Source organism: Mustela nivalis, assembly GCF_964662115.1.
Source record: "Mustela nivalis genome assembly, chromosome: 2".
Taxonomy (NCBI): domain Eukaryota; kingdom Metazoa; phylum Chordata; class Mammalia; order Carnivora; family Mustelidae; genus Mustela; species Mustela nivalis.
Genome location: NC_139021.1, coordinates 174,754,442 through 174,771,405, shown reverse-complemented (window position 1 = coordinate 174,771,405; position 16,964 = coordinate 174,754,442). Strand labels below are relative to the sequence as shown.

Here is a 16,964-nt window from a genome sequence, read left to right as displayed (position 1 = left end):
TTGCAGATAATATCCAAGACTTTTGGCTCTATTTAGAGGGAAAGATGAGGAAAAGTACCTCCACCGTATCTTCTCAGAAGCTGAAGTTCTCACTTAATCTTTATTTTTAAAGAAAATAAATATTTCCACTAAAAATAATAATTTAAAAAGTATAGATGGCAGATTAGGTGAACAAAACAAACGTAGGGGCACCTGGGTGATTCAGTTGGTTAAGCATCTGCCTTCATCTCGGGTCATGATTCCAGGGTCCTGGGATCGAGCCCCTGTATTGGACTCCCTGCTCAGCAGAGAGCCTGCTTCTCTCTCTCCCTCTGCCTACCTCTCTGCTTACTTGTGATCTCTTTCTGTCTCTCTGTCAAATAAATAAATAAAATCTTAAAAAGAAATCAGTTTCCCATAATTGTAAAAGTTTATCTCTGGACTTTCCATTCAAAAAGACACACAATAACAAAAAACAAAAACAAAGCAAACTTAGATGTAAAACCTACTCAACAAGTTCTTTTAAAGAAATCTTCAGTCATTAAGGCTATCCCAAACCCTCACTGAATAAAAACAATGCTCCCTTATATTTAGTTCTTTATACACTTTCAAATCTTTTATCTTATTTGATCCTGCTGGGAACCCTATAAAGGGGGATAAGGCAAATACTATTATCCCAGTTTTATAGAAAGGGAAACGGCACTACAAACATCAGAAAAACCACAGGACCCCCCCCCCCAAAAAGATTTACACAAAACAATTGGTCTATTTGTTTCCCTCTGTTAAAAAAATAATTGTCTTCCACAGAAAATTATGTGAACTAATCTCCTCAGAGCGCTTTCTTCCCTATCATCTAAAAGGAGAATATTTTACCTGTTATAGTGTTTCCAGGTTCTGACCACGAGAAGACTTACTTGGAATCAATGAGAGAATGGGAATTTACTACCTCTCCACCCCCTTCAAAAATCCCGTGCCATAACTCCTCCAACTCATGAATCATCTTTTGAAAGTCTTGAGTTATATTCTGAATCCTCATCTGGACCCAAGCTGGAGAAATGGCATCTTCTTTGAATTTCAGATTCCTTCTGTGCAATGGAGGCCAAATCCTGCAGTGTCTCTTCTACCTGTCTTTGGATTTGTCACACTCTGAAACATGGAACCGTTTTGAGGAACATGTAATGATGAAGAGATGGTACCCACGTTGACCCCAAATTACCGACAAAGTACGCTGTAGCTGAATTTTTCTCGGGCACCCAAGAATCTTACAGGATGGAAACATTTTTCGAGACTGAATCTCTACCATCTGCCTACATAGCTCTGCAAGAGGCAGGAAGCTTAGAGGAAGTGGTCATGGAGGGTCTCTTGGGGATACAGTGTAAGGAATTTCTTTGTTGAATCTGATTGCTGCGTGCGGATTTAAGAGATTCAAATATAGACTCAAGTGAAGACGAGAGTGAAATAAAACAATACAATAAAATACAAGGTATCTTTTATAAAATCATAATGAGAGAAAGTGTTTGAGAGTAAGGAACTGAGAGCTTGCGGAAAGTAGCCCTCAGTTTACAGAGATACTCAATAATGGTTTGCTAATAGACACAAGGCATTCTGAGGAGGAGAAACCATCTATCTAAGTATGCCAGGATCTGGCCCTTCCCCTTTACTGTCAAGAACTATCTGTTGTCTATTACCTGTCTGATGCAATCTCTGGGGGCAAAAAACCTCAGTCTCTGTCTTCAGGGAGCTCTCAGCTGACTGAGGAGATGAGCCCTAGAGGTAAGAAGATGAGGGGGTGCTAAGTGAGTGATACAGACATGTAACCATTTTTGTTATTTTTGGACTGGGTTGGCCTTGGAAAGTAAGCTTAAGATGTAGAAGGGGAAGAGACTCCAGCCAAAAAAGAAAGAAGGGAAGGCCCAAGGTTGGGTCTCTGCCTTCTTACAGGGCAATGAACAGACTCCTGGACTTCTGCCAAAGGGTGTTTATGAAGGGTTACGGCAGGAAAAGGGGCCCAATGAGGTGGGACAGGTGGGACCAGGACTGTCCTTGGCCAGGAAGGAACACTGGGAAAGGGCAGTGGGGGAAAGTTAACGTATTGGGAGGACCGAGCCAGCAGCGGAGCATAAGACGGATTGCAAAGGAGAGACCTGGGTAAAGTGGTGACAGGTCATTTATTTAGAAAGAAATGTTTCTTTTTGGTTTAAACAACAAACCCTCACAAGGGAGTAATTAATTTGCATCCTCTTGATCTGTTTACAATTAATATGGTCAAGTAAATGTCCAAAACCCAAATTCAGCCAAGTTCGAGTTTTGTCAGCTCTGGGGATTCCCTGATGCAATCACAAAGCCATTATTTAACATCCTCTGAACTTCCTGAGTCCCTGTGCTGAATTCTGCTTCTACATCCAATTTATGAGGCAGAACTCAACTATCATTTTTTTCCCACTCCAAAAAAAAAAAAAAAAAAAAAAAATCAAGGGCTAAATTGACTCAAAACTATAAAATTTCGCTGCATGTGTATGTTTGATGCATTCGCCGCCTGCCCTTGAGGGAGAAAAGGAATAAAAATTCAGATGGTTAAAAAAAAACACTAAAGCCCCACGGCAAAGTCTACAGAAGACAACAAAGAGGTCTGTGGGGTTCCTCTCGGGGTTCAGAACTAGGAACGCCCTTTGAGACCAGATGTTGCAAATCTGTCACTTCAGAGGCCAGGCTGCGAAGACCGGAGGGGACTGGGGGCCTGCCACCTGTCTGGACCGTGCTCGATTGATGCCACAACTCTACCTTCTGATGCTTCCTGGGAGGCGGCCTCACACGCCTGCTGTCCAGGTCCTCGCTGGGCCCATCAGACCCCAGGTTTAAGCATCAGCGTCCTGGTCTGGGACCCAGTGGACGGGATCTTAAGATCACTTCCGGAGTGAGGTCCGTGGGGAGACCATTCTCAGGCTCCCCCTCCAGCTCATTTGCTTTTTCTGGCTCTCAGCTGTTTCTTCGTCAGAATGGAGCAGTATCCGCTTCACTTACTTGACAAAGTGTTGGCTAAGATGAGAGGAGATTGTGGATATGAACTTGCTTGAAGAATAGTGAACTCATGTTATGAATACTTCCCTCTTAATGAATTTATCCTCCAATTGAGTATAGATAGATTTGGTATAAAAAATTCAAAGAATTTTTATTCAATTTCTTTGGGGGGAAAAATCCCCAAATTGTGGATTGGTTTGATATAAACAGTTGGGTAATAACATTTTTTTTTTAGATTATTTTATTTGTTTGTCTGTTTGTTTGTTTAAGAGAGAGAGAGAGAGAGAGAGACTGTGAGTGCAGCACTGGGAGGGGGCAGAGGGAGAAGGAGGTGCAGACTCTCCACCGAGCAGGGAGTCCAGGAGCCCGGGCTAATCACTTGGTTGAGTGTTAGTATTCATATGGAAAGCTTTGATCAGACTTACGCTGGCCCATAAGGTATCAGAAGACTGTGATAATTATTCAAATTGTCTTCCATCTCAAATACAGTAAGTATTTGTCAGGACAGACAGTGTCTTTCTTACTTTCAAAAATTGGTTCAACAGACTTTGCTCAGGCACGGCTCCGTAGGAAGAATCATGCTAAGTGCTGTAGAGGTATGTGACAAAGACACAGCTGCTCAGGGAGAACTCACGACTCAGAATGGGGAGGAGACAAGCGTGGAGTTTATAAATCCCGGGCTGTGAGTCAGACGTGACCACTAACCCCCGCTGGGAAACACACAGGCCAGCACAGGTGGGCTTGCCCTTCCGAGAAGCCACGCTTGGCCACTCTGCCTGGGTTTGAAGACAGCTGGGCCTGTAACTATCAGTTTAGGGCTCTTTGAAACCGTTGTCTGTTTGTTCTTTTTTTTTTTTTTTTTTAAAGATTTTATTTATTCATTTGACAGACAGAGATCACAAGCAGGCAGAGAGGCAGTCAGAGAGAGGAGGAAGCAGGCTCCTTGCTAAGCAGAGAGCCTGATGTGGGGCTTGATCCCAGGACCCTGAGATCATGACCTGAGCCGAAGACAGAGGCTTTAACCCACTGAGCCACCCAGGCACCCCTGTTGTCTGTTTGTTCTTAAAAGGCATATCGTGCTTCTCCCCATTAGCAGTCACACTGGCCTCCTGTGGCACCCAGTTTGGGCAACTGTGTCCCACCCCAGGCTTTTCTAGAATGCTTTTCACACACACACCTGCCGTACTTTAAGTCAAAACTCCTTTGGTTGAGTGAAAGAGCTCTTTAGTCAATTTCTTCTAATGCTTTTGCAGAAATTTGATTTTATTTACATAAATTACTATCCAATTTCTTTGAAAAAAAGAATAAAAAAGGTTAAGGCACCTAACCATGACCTAAGAGGATAACAAAGTTAAAATGTGACAGTATGAATTTCCTTGGACGGCCATAACCAAATGCCATGAACAACAGAACAAAAGACATGGTTCTCTCGCAGCTGTGGACGCCCGTGTCAGAGATCAGAGGACAGCAGCACTGCACTCCCTCTGAAGTTCCAGAGGAACTGTTCCCTGACCCTCCCTAGCTTCTGGTGGCTCCTGGCAGCCCTAACTTCCTTTGCATTGTGGCTGCATTAAGTCTCTGCTTCCATTGTCATGTGGTATTTTCCCTGGTCTCACTCTGTGTCCTCTCGTCTTAGAAAGACATCACTCTTGGATTCAAGGGACTACTCCTTGATCTAGTATGATTTCATCTTAGTTTAACTAATTACATCTGCAAACAGCCTTTTCCTACATAAGACCACATTCTGAGGTTCTCGATGGACATGAATAGCATGGGGGTGGGGGTGGGGCACGATTTGGCCCACTACAGTAAGCAACGGGGCAGAGGAAAATAGCTTGCCAGATACAAGAAAAGATTAGGTTGATATGTACGTACCGGCCGAATATTCCACACTTTGTTAAAAGACGGACTGAAAATGTGTCATCGAAATTCCTTTCATGGTAAAGGTACTTTGACGAGAGCTTGAGCTTAGAATCTGACCAGCAAGGTTTGAACTCTGGTTGATTTCACTGATGATCTCGGGGAGAAATTACATAAGATCCCGGTGCTTCACTTTCTTTATCTCTAAAATAAGATTCATGGCTGTTAGGGGGCTATATTAAATAATGAAGGCAAAGGATTTTAATGTTTGGAGATGGGTGAACAGATGCTCTATTCAGCCAGTCAAGAAAGCATAGGACTGGGGGCGGGGAGTGGACAGGGGCAAGTCCAGGTTGGCTTAAGCACAGAAAACAAGGGAAGAGGTACGTAAGTCTGATGGGAGAGATGGGCTGGGCCTACCCGGGCCCTCAGGGTGAAGAGGGTGACCTGACCGGCACAAGTGGTCATTGTGTCACCTGCCCAAGTTCTGACACCTGTGTTGGCACAGGCTCCCCTATGGACAGCCAGGATGGAGGGCATTCCTTGGACTGCAGGAACCTATGTCATCCTCTACCCTGTAGCTCTGTATCCCCACTGCTGTTCCTTGTCATGCCTCTGCTTTGATATTCCTCAAAACTTTTCTCATCTCTCCTTTTTGGTAGAACCAGGACAGCCCACCAATGTTTTCTTCCAAACTCTTCAGTTTATAACCCCATATCCTATGTCTCTCCACCCCGTCGCGTCTTTATCTACGAGCAGGGTTATATATGTGGCTCTGTGTCTGGTCCACTGTGACCCCTGGATCGTTTCCAGCCTGTCTCTGTGACCTGCAGGCATTCTCAATCTTCTCCTGGCCTCATTGGCTTCCTCCTTCTCTGGAGGGCACTGTGATGCACTGACGCACTGCTGTTCTCTATCAGGGCTGTGGCAGACTGCCCTCCCCAAAGCAAGAAGCCATAAAATTAAGACTGGCAAGACTCTCTTGATTAATTTCATTTGCCTCTCTTTAAATCTATTTAAGCAAATGCCTCTTTAAATCATTCTTTTGCAAGTGTGTTTGTAAATAATACTTAAAAAACACTTCATCTAATTGTTCTTGCCACCGCGGAATGTGAACAGATCCAAAATGAGATTTATGTTTAGACAGCATTAAGGTACTAATTTTTTCTCAACAATAGGCGCTGCAATTGACAAAATTAAGACGGAAAATGTAGACCAACAAAAATTAATTCGCACTAGGCCTAGTAGTTTCTCTGAGCAAATCCAGCCTCTCCTCAGCTACCTAAGAAAAGCCATAAAAATTTCTGAGAAGAATCTGGAGTTTAGGATTCCACTCTAATTGCTTCCCCTCCCCTTTTAGCTCATCCCCTTTTCTTGTTCATCTCGACTGCAGAGGGACATGCAGTTTCCATATCCAAAATGCCTTTGGCTCTGCTGGGGTAAGGAAGTCAAGGGGAGGAGGGGGCAGGCCAGGGAACCACATAAATAAATGGGAATTTCTACATGGACATGAGGATTTTCGTTTTCGGGTTTGGTTTTTTTTTTTTTTTAAATGAGAATAAAGCACGAATATAAATTCCAAAAAGAGCAATTTATTTAAGTCTATCATTTTTTGGCAACACAATAGAGCGCACATTGGGGTGAACAGTCACAAATCAAGTTCCTTCCCACTGTCTGTTTTCTCCACCATATGTTGTGGAGAATACAATTCACACACTGAGGCTCTGCCTCGTTTCCATGTGAGAAAGCATATTGTGATATCAGCAGCCTGGTCACTGAGCCAATGTTTTTTGGAGCAGTGGGGGTGGGAAGAAAGAGGCAGCAGGAAATACAACTAACCCTTCAGTCAGAATCGTGTTTAAAGCCTGGAGAACGTTATAGTTTAGTCTCCAGGGTATGGGCGGGACTGAGCTTGCCTGGGCACTTCCCAGGGGGCCTTTCATGGACTCCCAGAACTGCTGGGCTGAAGAGAGTTTGAGGGACCACCCGTGCAAACACGGGGCCTTCGTGTCCCATCGGTTGTTCATTTCGGGTGAGTTAACGTATTTACTCAGTAGGTAGAGGCTACCATGTCCTCATCGCGGATTCTCCTGGTCCACCGTGGCTGGTAAGGAGGACAGCATTTTGTCGAAGAAATGTCTCCTGGCCCTAACTTCATCAGTACTCCGTTGTAACCCCGTGAGCTGACATACCCACAATGCATCTGCACGCCCACGGACAGACCAGAGCTCTGGATCGTCCTTCAATGCCCAGCGCCGCACGTTGTGGAAATGGGGGTTGGATGTTCTTTGGATTCTCACTTTGGAAGTCTCCCTTCCTTCCGGGTACAGGGCACAGATGGCCCTGCTGAAATGAGGCTTTCTGGAGACATTCTAAGCCGACTCAGTATGAGGTCAAATATTTTATTAAGCCGGGCTCTTTCAGTTGTTGAAGGGGGTGGGGGGGTGGGGAAGAAAAGAAAAGAAAAGAAAAGAAAAGCTTGTGTTTTCATTTACGGCATGACAGTGTTCAAAACCATATTTTAAAAGAGTTTTAACTGTATGTACAAAACTTCTTGGAAAACAGGAAAAATATCTTTTTTTGAGAATTGCAGGAATCCCAGGTAAAAAGTGAGTTTGAGTCCCTAAATCGTGCATCAAACTCCTTGTCTAAATTAAACTGAACAGATGTGGAAAAATGAGTCAGGGGCTCCCCATATAATTCGAAATGAGCTTTCAGGTTCCGCTTCCTATGGCTGATTTCAGTCTAAGCTGCCTTATTGCCTAAAATCTGCAACTTGATACTAAAAGCTTGTCAAAATTAAGTGCATGCTTTATAAGTTTACATTTTTACAGTCTAACTGTTTTTCTTTGATATTTGACAGGGACATAGGTTCCCATGTCATCTGGCCTTGAAGTACTTTTAGAACTTTCTCTTGGACCAATTTGAGGGAGCTCAAGGTTGCAGTGAATTACGGGGCTTGAAGCTGCCGGCCCAGCAGCCAGCCGTTGGGCCCACACTTGAGGGCTAACACCTGTTGGCTGGACAGAGCAATTAATTTTTTTTTTTTTAAATGCAGTAAGCCGCCCAAAATCAAAGCTAAAGGATAAAAATATAATTTTACCTCTTGAGCTTCTAGGGGCGACCTTTGATCTCATCCAAAGTCTGTGTGGCAGGAGGCGCCCATCTTACATTTTCTTCCCGAAGAAACACCTTTGAAAGACACGAGCTGAGTGCTGACTGAATGTTTCTATCTTCTGTCATATCACTCCTGCTTGATGACTCACCCAGGGACCTGACGGAGAGAGTCACTCACAACAAAAAGGCAAGTCTACCAAATGTCCCCCTCTTCAAGAACATTATAATTGGGAGCTTTTAAATTATACTGCAGTCCTCTCCTTGTGAGATCAAATGTTATTTCTCTAAGAGGCGACAGTGGGGTTTTCCAGTTGATTATAATGTGGTATTTGTTTCTGTACATTAAATAGATAACTGTGAACTTCAAAGCGCTAAATACCAATCATGGGCTGGGGCATGGCCACACGTACAGCCTCCCTCCTTCTCTGAACCCTTTGGTAGCCAAGACAAGGTCACTGATCAGGGTAATTTGCAGGAAAAGTCAATTTCTCAAGTACTGAAGCAGGTGTTGTGGCGCTCTATGACAATTTACTGAATCTAAATTGAGGAAGTTGAAAAAAGCAAAGGTCATGATCCACAGGAAGAAAGGAGGAAAGGAAATCTCTTTGACTGTATTTTTAACTCCTTTTCAACCAAGACGTACTCACCAACTGAGACGATTAACGCTAAGAGTAAATAAATGAAAATCAGAATATCTCACTCCAATCAGCAACTTATCTGATTTCTTTAACTAAGGAGAGAGGAATTCAATTTTGCTTGCATTCACAAAGAAATAAGCCCAATTTACAGGAGCTAAAGACCAGGTCTTTCTGCTCATGAGTGTTTGGAAACAAAAATCAAACCAAGATGTCTGAACTTTCCATCTTTAAAAAGCTCAAATATATAATATATACTGCTTAGCAGAGAGTATGAAGTATAGTTTAGCATAATATATCACAAACATAAAATCCATAACACTGGATACTTTCTTCTAGATTAGCACATTCCTTTCTTCCCCACCCCCGAGGAAAGAGAAAACAGCCAAAATGGGAAATGCTTTTAGGAAGAGAAATGGAGCCTGAGCCTCAGGATCTGTAATGTTGTTTGTGTAGCAAGGAGAACATGGGATAAGGAGTTAGAAGTTCGAACTTGAGTTTTAACTAATCACTAATTAACTGTGTAATTATAGCAAGTTGGTTAACCTCTTTAAGCTTGTATTTTTTTTTTTTTCATCTGTAAAATTGGGGGTTGTTGTAAGGATTAAATGAGCTAATGTGGGGACTTTTGGCAAGCTATAAATATTATCATCACTAACCTTTAGGGCATTGTTACCCTGAAGGATGATAGGCATACCACTAGTATGCATGAGGTTATTGTAAGCATTTAAGATTTAAAAAAATGAATCAGAGGAAAGAAATGTCAAGTAAATAATAGTACAGGTGGAAAAATATTGAAGGTGGCATATGAAAGACTGGCGTTTTGGTGACTTTCCGAGATTTAGTTAAATTCTTCTTGGGAGGAAAAAAAAATGTCTCCTTGGGAGGTAGAGCAAAGACACGGAGCTTCCAAACCCTCTAATGATGTTTCCAGTACCAGATTTTTTTTTTTTTCTAAATGTAGACAAAAAGTAGAAAAATGAGTTATTTTTAGTTAATTCAAACACTCAACCTAAGAAGAAAGTACATTTACTTGCATGTCAATTTCCTCTCATTAGAAAGAAAATTCTCATTAAAACAACGCTATTAACATAACCCAAAGACTTCAGAGTTCTAGCTGGTAACTCAACATTTTCAAGCAATAGTAGATGTGATAAAATTCCCATCCAGTATAATCTGAATGCTGGATTTCAGGTCCCCTGTCTAACAAAGTCAGTTCATTGGTGTTGCAGGCCAGAATCTGAGAGCCACAAGTTATCACAAATGTCATGTATACCGACCTCCTCATTTTATGGATGGACACCCTGAGGGCCAGAGAAACGTAGCTGTCTGGGGACTCTATGTAGGTCCCAAATCCAGGACTGCAATGGGCTTTGGATCCATTAAGTCCAGGGCTCTTCCTAGATCCTAAATGTCAAATGCTTAATGTCCCAGCTAAGTCGGAAGGGACTATGAAGATGCCAGTCTTATTTGTAATATGTTGACATGTACATCTCCTCCATTCTTTTTTTTTTTTTTTTTTTAATTTATAGTGCTAGTGAAAATCCTCAATCAAACACGGAGGGCAACCTAAAGAGCATTAAGCACTCAACACATTGAGAATTAAAATACAGGTTGAATATTACTTTTTCCAGACTCATATTCTCACCTGCTCTTAAATTTTATGATTTTTTTATACTCCTAGTTTAGTTCTGAAGTTATTTTCCATGTGTATGTTACCTCCCCTTGGGTATAAAATACACTTTCACAAAGATGCTTCTGAGAGCCAAGGTGTCAGTTTTCCTCTTACATTTATTGGAATATTTTAATGTTTGGTACTGAAAGTTGAAAATTCAGCACACAGAGACATTTGTCTTTAAGGAAGACAATAATATAATTGTGGATACATGTTATTATCCTTGGAGCAGTTAATCTGCAAATACTGTGTTTTTTTAGTGTTGGTATGCATTGTTTGAGAGACATATTTTCCGATGGCCAAATAAATGGCTGGGAAATGGATCCTATTTTAGCTGTTGGGTTTCTATGGTCATTTTAGCTTCCAGAAACCAAGCTCCAGACACGTGCAGAGAAAGCTTTCCTGCAGTGATCAGTCTCAAAACACTCAGCATTTCACTTATATTCCTGCCTATGTGCACTCCGGAATTGGATGTCTGGTCTCAAGGCTCACTTATTTTACCATTTCTATTTTTATTACATTTTAAAGTTTTAAATAATTTTCTATATATGGGAAAGTTACAAAAATAGGACAAAAAGTTCTCTATATGCTTCATCCAGACCCCCACAATGACCACATTTGCCACAGTCGCTTTATTGTTCTCGATGGATGGATGGTTGGGTGATACAGATATATTTATTTTTTCCTGAACCATTTGAAATAAATTATAGGCATGATGTCCCTTTACTCCTAAATAGTTCAGTGTTTATTTCTCCTGTGCAAAATAGCCACAGGACCAAAATCCAAATCAGGAATGCAGCACTGACACAGTGCAGTACTGTTATCTAATCTATAGATCCATTCAGATTTCTTGAGCTGTTTCATGAATTTGGTCTCTAATACCGTTAATAATTCACATCGTCTTCTACATGCTTTGTTCTGCTCCACGTATGGTCAGTTCTAGAATCCAGAGACTCCTGAAAGAATTAGTTCACCTATTTAAAATAAACTAGGTATAATACATTGTTTAAAGGTATATGCATTTGAATGTGTACTCTAGAGCCTGCTGAGCCCATTCTAGCGAGTTGGTGGGAATCATGTGATCTTGTCTCGAAAGTGTGTTTCATGCTACAGTTATGAACTGGACTGAGAGCTTGCGCTTTGCAGGGATGGGTTCTGTGAGCATAGAAGTTAAGAACACACCTGAGACTAAGTGCCTTGCACCAATACGGCTAGCTGCTCTCTTGATGGCAGTTTCTCCACTGCCTCCACGTGCCCCTGGGCAGATTACTCTTAGAGCCTTGATTTCCTCCTCCGGTCAATGGGACACTTGAAATCTTCTTTCTGTCTTCATTATGTGAACTACATGAGATAAAGAAGAATGCATTAGAACCGGGCTGGCCCATTAGGTGACCAGTCACCGATATGCTTAATTGATTTTAGTATTAAAATGAAGAGGAAAATACATTTTGTTTTGCATGAACTAGGAAATAACATCTCCAATATGAAAATTCAAGTTATTGGCATATTCATTTCTCACAACTAAAGGAATCCTAGTCTTGGAACTTTTTAAGATACGTGGCTATATTAAACTAAGAACACAGAGCAGGGTGGGGGGGTTATTTCTTTACTGCAGTGGACAATTTGCCTGTAACATGTTAAAGAATACACTACATACTTTCTAAGTGATGCTCAAATCATATTTCTCTTCTTCAAGAAGTCTTGAAGACAATTTATTGGAGAAATGAAAGAACAGTAGAAGTCTTTCCCTCCTTCCTTATTTCTTTTATGAAGGAACAAAGAAGGGGCACATCTAGCTTGGGAATGTGATCCCAAGCTGATTAGACGGGCAAATAAATAAATACAGTAGAATACACAAATAAAGGTTGCTACACCTGCAGACATGCGAGTGGGGTGAGACAGGCTTGGTCCTGGGAGGACCATGCTGGCCCCCTTTCTACCACCACTGACCATCCCTCAAGTGCAGCTGTGACACCACTTGGCCTCCAGCAAGGTCAGAGCGCAGGGAACAGGAACAGAGGCAGCATTGTCTCCATATTCACACGGAACGCCATCCAGTGTTCTCCGATCTGCAGCTGCGACATGGGGTCCCCCATGGCGGCTGCACCAGGGTCTCCCTGGAAAACCATCTGCCATCACCTATTAGCCACCTTTCCTCCATGAACTTGCCTTCTACAAACCGCCTTAACTTGCCTTTTAAAACACATTTCAATCCTTTGGTGAATGTGAGAATTCTAACCTTTCCCATTTGTACAAATTGCCTTTAAATGAGAAGTTATTTGGCTGGTGGTGGGCTCTGTTACCTGGAGCCAAAACTCAGTGAAAGCTGTGATTAATGAATTATAAAGCCAGTTCATTGAGCCATGACATGAGTACTGCACTGTCGTAAGCAGGAGCTAATTATATATGGAAATAATCATTCAACCTGAGAAAGGCATTTCCTATCTATTAGAAAATACTATGAAGAGATAACGCTTAAAAAAAAAAAACCTTCCTATACTATTGGCCAAAAGAAAGGATTACTCCATCTTTATAATGAATTTGTTGAGAAACCTTAATTCTCAATTTTGGCTTAGTTAAAGGTTTTGCTTTTTTTGGTAAGAGAAGTGCTACTTGATTACTTGATTATAAGCAATTTAGTACATGGTTAGTTCTTAAAAAAATAATATATATCTTTAAATTAAAAATTCTTAATTTGTATTTCTTTATTGAAAGGCTCTGTGGTGGGGGTGGGGGTGAATGTTTTAAAGACTCTTATACAAGTTTAGGGAAAAATTTTGGTCATTATTGTTTATTTATTTTCCTTATTGAGCTAATTTAATTATCATAGAGACACAAACATTAGCTCCAGCACTGGGCTTTTCACATCTGTTAGTAAAGATTTGATTAGGGCTACACAAATGTGCTAGATTAAACTATCTAGTTGGTGAAATTCAAGCCACCTGGATATTTTAGCAACATCAATAAGAATAATTCTCTTTTTCAAAATCAGTAAATCCAAGCTATATTAAAAAGAATTAATTAATGAGTGCCAGATAGGCAAAACAAACATTTGACAATGAATCATATTATCAAAGGTTTTGAGGGAGATCCTCTCAGCTTATGTTTAGATGTCAAATTATATTACCAAAACTAAACAATCTGTTAAAATTATGTCTTAATGCAATAAGTCTCCTGTGCCATACGGGTTTTTTTTTTTAACTTCTTCAACATTTTTAGTAGAAAAAAAGATATGCTCTATTTACCAATGATAATCATCAAATCATAAGACATTTGCCCCAAAATATTGCTTTGGATATTTCCAAGTGCTGTTAATATAATTTAAATCCTATGAGAAAAAGAATCTATTACAAAGTTTGGCTAATGTATTATACGGATCTTTTGAAACATCACAGGGCATCCTTCACAGGAGAAGCTCAGTAAATATACGGGGATTGAAAGGATTAATTTAGAAGAATTAGGTGTTTGAGAGAAATACATAAAGAATTCTAGGCTTGGAAAAGACTCCCCAAAATGTCTAGTCCAGAGCTGGCAAACATATTCTGTTAATGGGCAGATAGAAAGTATTTTAGGCTTTGTCTGTGAGGTAGTCTCTATCACAACTGCCCAACTCTGCCCTTGCAGCCATCGACAATAGTCAACTAATGAGCATGACTGTGTTTCAATAAAACTTTATTTACAAAAGCAGGCAGCAGACTGGATTTGGCCTGAGGGTGGTATTCTGGTGAACTCTCCTGAGCTCTACTTTCCTATTCTGAAGATCAGACGTCTTGGGCCTTCCGTGGGAGAGTAACTTACCCAAAGTTAAACAACGGGTTGTGCAAGTGGCTTGGCCAGAGCTGGAATAGGCTCCTCCAGCTTCTAGGCAAGGGCTCACACTGGGCTGAATTAATTGTAATGACATGTGGACGGGTGGCCATGTCGAAAAGGAAGGTCTGCCTCTGTGTTAAAGCACATCCAAATGCTTCATGCATTTGAAGTCTATAGAATTGTGATGTGTAGATGATTCCTGAAGTCTCCAGAGAATAAGTTGCTTTTCAGAGACCTAAGCAGAGTCACAAAGAATATTTTTTGGGAAAGGAACATGAACGTACTGACAGTTAGCCAAGCATGAAAATGCTTGACTGAAAAGCCACACATGGTTTGCTTCATTAAAGACCATTTCAGTCCTGGAAAACTGCATTTCTATTGAATATTTATAACAAATATGATTGAATAAGAAGAATTTAAAGTGGAAAAAACCCTGTGTGTTGTGATTCCAAATTAAATCTTATTTTCATGGTTGACAGTGTTTTGTATTCCTGACGTTTGCGTTGTATAAAAAGCCATCTTATTACAATGCACGTTTCCAGCACCAAATAAGAATTTCTAGATTAACACTTGAGTCCCCAACATCTATTTCCCGGTGGGGTTTCTACCATTCACATAACTCATTCTTTCCACTTGGTGGGAAGTGAGTCCGTAGGAAATCCTAAATGGAGAAGTGGATCTCGGTCTCTCTCCGAGAATGTCTGGGGGTGTTTGCATGGAAAGGGTTGGTAATCATTGCTCTGAAACTGACAGTCCAGAAAGACATGATTGATGAAAGGGAATTGGATGTTTGAGACAAAATGGACCGTCATTAACTAACTGAACCAAGCAAACGAAAAGGAGTTTCCAAGGGGCAGTGGGGCACATTCTTCTGGAAAACATGGGTCCAATGTTCAGGCTGTGTTTCACCAAAGGGGGTGGGGGAGTGGAGGGAGCCATTACTTAATGGCTCCCAGCTTGCAAATGTGAAATAACCCACACCATTTTTTTTTCCTTTGGCAGTTCTGTACTGATGCTGATTTGCACATTTCTTGCCGAACAGATGAAGGTGCATCTTCTTGTGTGTCATGCATATTCTGGTCCTGAAATCAGATTAAAGTTTTCCATACTAATAAAAACAAACAAAATTCTGCTACTTGTAATTGTTTTCTAGCACAGGCATTTCAAACCAGGTTAGAAGTCAATTAAGCTGTATTATTTGTTACTTTCCCTTATGGAGGCAAATGAAATTGTATACACGCAAAAAATAAAATGATGCATTTATGTGTAGTCTTATTTTTATATATAAATCTCTTTTGATTTAATAAAAGCTATTTATAAACTTTATTTTATCATACTTCATGTTAGAATTTAGCTTATAAAAGTAATATGCAGTTTTATAATACAATAAAATCCATACAATTATTGAAATATTGGAGCATACATGATTTTTTTTTTTTTTTACATTTTCAAGTATGAAGTTGGATTCCCCCACCCCTGACTGCCCCCAGGGGAAAAAAAAATGTACCAGATTTCTTTAGGTCAAGGATAACAAAAGCATGAATGATTCAGATGAACACCTTTTGAACTTTCCTCAGGAAGACTTGAGTGGTAGGATAACTTAAAGTCTTGACCAGAACGCATGCAGGTGGCCATTTCTTGGCTTGAAACATCTTGAAACAGTTTCCGTACCTAGCAAGGAGGCTCCTTGTGTCAGAGTGTGGCTTGCTCAAGAGAGAGGGAAAGAGAGTATGCAAATGAGTGCATATGTATTAGTTCAAGAGCAAGACTGGGCACCTTAAAGGTTAGGAGCTCCGAATTTCATTATCCTCCTCTCAGAAGCAGGCCGGAGTACATAAAGTGACCAAAAATGAATTTTACATTGTATTTCATTAACTGAAGGAATTTGTTTTGGTTTCTGCAATAGACTATTAAGGAATATGGGATACCCTGTAATATATCATTTTGTAAGAATAAACAAACAATTAGTGAACTACTGAATTCAAGTGGATTTTCTATGGTGATGTTTAAACAAGAGTCTGTGCATCGATTTTCCTTGGCTCATCTATTTAAGCTATCTCTGCTTATAAAATTGAACCTGAGGCAAGTATATGAGACTTCGTTGCACACATTTTTGTATGAGCTTTATTCCTGGCCCCATGTTATGTTCTTATTTTGTTTTTCTCTGAATATGTGCTATCTTGAAGTATTTTATGTATTTTAGACACATGTTAGGTCTTTTTAGAAATAGAAAGTTATACATATAGTGTAAATTTTAGACAATAATAGAAATTTGAAGACGTAATCATTCATAGATAGGCATAAATTATTATAAGAAAAGCTGAAGTCATTAACCCAAATAAAGGATTAGAATTAACAATGGAATTGAACCTAGAGTATAATTAATGAATTCTCTAATTGTTCTTCCTGTGTTAGTTCATTAAGCCTGACTACTGAGTAGATATTTGGGCATCTGTCTCCAACATCTGTCATCTCACTGATTCCCCGGGTTGACTCCGTCAATGCCTGACAAGAAAGGTATGCTTTCTTTCCTTTACTCTTTTCTGTGTTTTCCTCCAAAAACTGAGCCTACTGTAAAAACAATAACCATTTTAAAATATGATAGCATGATCAAAAACCACCTTGAAGGAGGTTTAATGTAAGACTTACATGAAAAGATTGGAGATGATGTTAAATAGTATATAGTTCCGTAAATGAAAACTATATGCTTTTCCCAAGAAACCTGTTTTGTGTTCACATTAGCTGAATTCAATGACAATCCAAAGCACATGTTGAGCACCTGCTTTGCACAAAATGTTCTTGGTTAATGACAGCTCTCATCAATTAAGCACTTAACTTGTGCCAGACACAGCGCCAGGTACCATACATAC

General features: G+C 40.4%; 1 long non-coding RNA gene across 2 annotated transcripts; it reads left to right on the top strand.

Moving 5' to 3' along the window:
- The first annotated feature begins 6,704 nt into the window (after positions 1 to 6,704).
- On the top strand, positions 6,705 to 15,332 carry LOC309860450. 2 transcript variants are annotated; one of them, XR_014309379.1, is made up of 3 exons: positions 6,705 to 6,889; positions 7,976 to 8,161; positions 15,097 to 15,332. It is a non-coding gene; the product is annotated as an uncharacterized lncRNA (long non-coding RNA). The 2 variants fall into 2 exon arrangements; XR_014309380.1 differs by having other exon boundaries at positions 7,969 to 8,161.
- Positions 15,333 to 16,964: the final 1,632 nt, after the last annotated feature.